Source organism: Pinus tabuliformis, chromosome 3_2 (genome assembly GCF_031772625.1).
Source record: "Pinus tabuliformis cultivar Carrire ecotype Pingquan chromosome 3_2, CPIR1, whole genome shotgun sequence".
Lineage (NCBI taxonomy): Eukaryota > Viridiplantae > Streptophyta > Pinopsida > Pinales > Pinaceae > Pinus > Pinus tabuliformis.
The window spans coordinates 895,363,345-895,368,307 of NC_142302.1; positions in this window are offsets into that span (position 1 = coordinate 895,363,345).

Below are 4,963 nucleotides of genomic sequence, written 5' to 3' on the forward strand. Positions count from 1 at the left end.
TGATAGCAATCCTAAGGATGAAGAAATAAATTTGAAGGATTTAAACTACTACATGACCAATGACGATCATCAACCTTTATTCTTAAGCTTGGATATTAATGATGGTCTGCTTCATAATTGTATGCTTGATTCCGTGCCTCAACGAATGTTATGACTAAAAAGGTTATGGATCAATTAAACTTAAGAATTTTTAGGCCTTATCGTAACATTTTCTCAATGGATTCTAGAAAGGTTGAAGTCCTTGGTGTGGTCAAGGAAATACAAACATCCTTAGCTAATTATCCGTGCAAGATCATCACAATGGACATAATTATCATTGATTTACCTAATGTATGGGGTATGCTCCTCTCACAGAAGTTTGCAACCGATCTAGGGGGATGTATTCAGATGGATTTATCATATGCCACTATTCCCATGGTAGCAAGTGGTATTGTTTCATTTAATTATGCAAGGAGTTATTTCTCCATGATCTCATGCCTAATTGATATCACTAGACAACAAAATAGAATGGCTAAGACAATTTAATAACGATCCCCAATCCAGATGGCCATGCATGCAGTTTCGATGCAATTTTTGATGCTATAAAGTATGAGCAAGTACCTTGCCTCCTCGCAGGTTGGTGAAGGGTCTTGGGCCTAATGAAGAATCCTTGCACTCCAATCAAGTGATCTCCACTCCTGATCCAAAGCTTGCACATAAACACAAACAAACAAAGACGACAAGTGATCTTCTGCAGAATATCATCAACTCAAAACATCTAGAAATCACACATATAAATTACTACAAAATTGATATAAGGGGAAGGAACATAGATTTTTATTAACCATATAAATGAAAGTACATCAATATACTTTCAACAAATAAGATCCTCTTCTCCAGCTTCTAGTACGGTCTCCTCTCCCAATACAACAGAGCTCTCACGCTATATTTTGGATATTCTCCCCTCCCCCTTTCCTCTTGGTGAGATGATATAGGCTCATTCTATCCTTCGGGAGAATGTATCTAGACACCTAGGGGATTGAAAAGTTAGGAAACTTTTATAATAATGGACCCCTAGCCAAATCATACACAATTGGGTAAAGTTGATCTCCTTGGGAATGGAAAACTCTAGAAACCCTTTTCACAATTATGAGTTTTTTCTCAATTATCTCAATTATGAAATAATTATTATCTCATAATTATAATATTTTGGAAAATTAATTATGAAAAATAACTCAATCATGTAATTCCACCCTTTTATCATGGGATAAATCTCACATAAGTAAAAGAAAAAGTGAAAATGGATGCATTTTATCCAAACAACTAAGGTAAGTTGATATTGGGTTTCTCTCACTATAATGGAGTGGAAAATAGGGTTATAACAAATGCCCTGTAATGCATGAGGTCATAAGAGAAACTTATGGCCGAAATGCATTACAATAATACTCAAAGATCAAAAAGGGAGGAAGAAGGCAAGACTATGAAGTTGGATAAGAGGAACTCAAGTGTTGAAGGTCACTGATTTAGAGGGGTAAAATAGGTTGATAACAGGTATGGTCAAATTATATAGGGAAGTAGGAAGAAGATACCACGTCGAAGTTCCAATTAAACTATAAAATGGTGAAGAAGTTGTACCACAGGATCATCCACCATTATACGAGGTGGAATTCATTCAACTAGTGTATCACTCTTCCTCATATCCTCTACCATCCCAACTCCCGAGTAGGAAAAGGAGAAGGTTTCAAATTGACATAGATATGCACCACAGTTATCACATGTTGCATCAGCCAAAGAGGGTCAAGTTTCACTAAGGAACATCTGATAAGTAACCTATTGATCTACATGTCAGTGAGAATATGTTCTATATTGTGCCACATCGATGACATCTAATGCCATGGATCATACTTTGTATAGTATCTATAACCATGATCCTCTTTTCATTCATGTCATTAGTTAGTTTCACTTTACACACTTATGTTTCATATCTTTCAGTTTATTAGAGTAGATTTTTCTATTCCAACAAATATTATGATGATTTCGATTTTGAATGGATATCTATTTGATGGATTTATGTTTTCTTACAAACATGATTATGGGATTCTCACATTAATCTATTGAAGCAATGTGTTCCCATATGGAGCCAGATGTTGCACCCATTTTTTAAACATTCTAAGGAAGCAGGATCTGAGGACTTCAAAGAATTTTTTCAAAGTTAGAATCATCAGCCAGCAGTCTGTTCTATGTCATTATAAACCCATTCTGAAAAATTATAATGTAAATGATGCTAGTAAGACCATGTATTTATGTAACAACCTAGGTAATCCTATTATTTTGGCTACGAATTTCATCCTAGGAGGCTTTTCATCTCACTGATTCATCTGTGAATCTAAACACAGATGATCGACAAAGTTTTTCCCTCCAAGATTACCCTAAAGCTAGGACGAAATTTATCATCAAAGTCTTAGGTGAGTCCTAGTGTTTTAGTCGAGTCCTTTGTAAAAGTGATTTGGGAATAATTTAAGCTATTGGCTAAATTATTTTAGTACATATCACTTGGGGTACTAGATCATATTGTTTTGCAGAATTGGGTAATTATTTGAGGGTCTATAATGAACAGGTGTTCCTCCTTTGAGGGTTTGTTTTGTAAAATATTGTGTAAAAAATATTTTAGTGCATGGTCCCTCATACTCAGACACCATGGCTAAAATATTAGAGGGTGAAAAAAATAATTAATCCCGTCATAAGTCAATTAATTAATTTTTCTAGAAAAAATAAAGTAAAATTCGAGGCCAGAAGATTAATTAATTATAGTAAAAATTAAATTGATAGAAAAATTAAATTCTCCAAGTGGAAAAAATCATAGGTATAAACGAAATTAACTTTTGGAGGTCCCCCACCAAGGGAATATTGGAAATTTCAAGAAAATTTGGACCCTTGGACCTTGGTGGTTAAGTCAAAATCAAATTTTGAGGAAATTAGCTCAAAATAATTATTTTTGAGCTAATAAAAATTGTTTTTAATGAGAAATTCAAAAATTCCTCAAAAATAAATATTTTCGACCGTGGACATTAAAAGATCATCAAATATTTATAGACGGCTAAGATTATTTTGATGGGGATCAAGCCAACTAGCCGTTATTTTCCACTTGGAAGATTTTCTCTATAAATAGAAGGCATTTTTCTTCTATTTCTAATATTTTGATGAACTAGGTCTGACGTAATTTGTAAACATTGGTGCAAAGCCATTCTTCTGTTGGAAAAATTATGATCATTATAATAAAATACTTTAGTTTGCAGTTCATCGTGTCTTTGTCTCATTTATTTGTGGTATGTGTTGGGTATGTGCATTCCTATATTGTGCTTCAGATAATAATTAATCATTATTTCATTGTAGATGATAGGAACATTTTATTGGTAAGTTTTAGGCTTATCTTAGGTAATATGATTCATTGCTTGTTTTAACGGTTTCTTCTTGAGAATATATATAGAGTTTACAAGTTCCCCGAACTTTGGCCTCCAAGTTCACAAACTGTGGGCACAGACTAACCATGTTTGGATCATGAATATTTTATATGGTTTTATAACTTCTCTAAGGTTGTGGTTGAGCATTTGTTTCTCGAAATACATCTAACCATCAACAAAATTTTATTTAAAAATTATTCCTCAAAAATATTTCAAGCATTGTACACTTGTATGTTTTGTAAATATATTTGTAAAATAATTTTTTGTAGATTATTTTATTTTCTAACCCTTGCTTGCATCTAGGATTTTGGGGTTTTTGGAGTTTTTTTTGTATATATTGGAGTTTTGGTCACTTGTAAATTTATTTGTGCATGTGATTTCTCAAGAGGATTTGTTGGATTAGAGCTAGATCTAGGCCCTTGAGGGTAATATCTAGTCTCCAATATTTTTGCAGTGCCAGCAAATAAATAAATTTGTAGTGAAATTGAATATTTGAACCAAATCAATTTTAATGCGAGGGTTTTGAATTTTTTAGACCTCTTGGACCAAGCGTCACCCCTTGAAGCCCTAACGTGGCCATAGAATCCTAGTTGCCAACCTTTTCTAGGACTTTAGGCCTAGTCGCAGGCCTCTAAGGGCCTTGACCTACTCCTTTCCTCCTCCCCGTCCCTCATTTTCCCTCAATTTTCCTCGGCTCTCCTTCCTTATCCCTTCATCTACCCTAGGCCTGCCCTCGTTTCCTTACCACAGGCCTACTGTGCCCTCTCCTCCCCTCTTTTCCTTAACATCATCCCTAAAGGGGCTTGTTGTGATCCTTTGTGGATCATTTCTTTGAGTCACAATCCCTTTATGGGATTTTCCTCCCTTCGTCAGGCATTTAAGGCCTTTGCATCCCTTATTGGGATTTTCTTTCCTTAGCATAGGCCTTAAGGACCTCTAGCCGTGAGCCTTATTGGACCTTTAACCTTCTTCCTTGAGATTAACGCTAACTCTCTAGGCCCTCATTTATCTTCATCTTATCTCTATGGGTGTATTTGATTTCTGGACTAAATAATTGGTTTGTTTCGCAGATATATTTAGCCCAAGTCTCGTGTTTGTAGGTGTTTCAAGCATTGGAAATTTTTTGGCAAATTGGGAAAGTGATCTACTAGGCCTAGGGCCTAAAGGTGTTGATCTCTAACCCTTATCACTACTCATTTTTCGCCAAAGTAGTCATAATACATTCATAACAGTGATAAAGCACACTCTAAATCATCATAAAATCAACTCATAACTTGCTTAACATCTTAAGGGATCAATTGCATGAGTTGGGCTAGCCTTATTTAAACAAATTTCACATTTTTTATTGGTTGTCATAAGTGTGACCAGATCTGATATAACACTGAATTTTCACCATAAGAGTGTTGGATAGCTTATAGCTACACTTGGGACATAAGTGACTTAATAAATTTCCTTTCTCATGTTCTATAAATAATAATTGTCTTGCAAATTGGTTTCTAATTGCTCTAAGTACATTAACATTT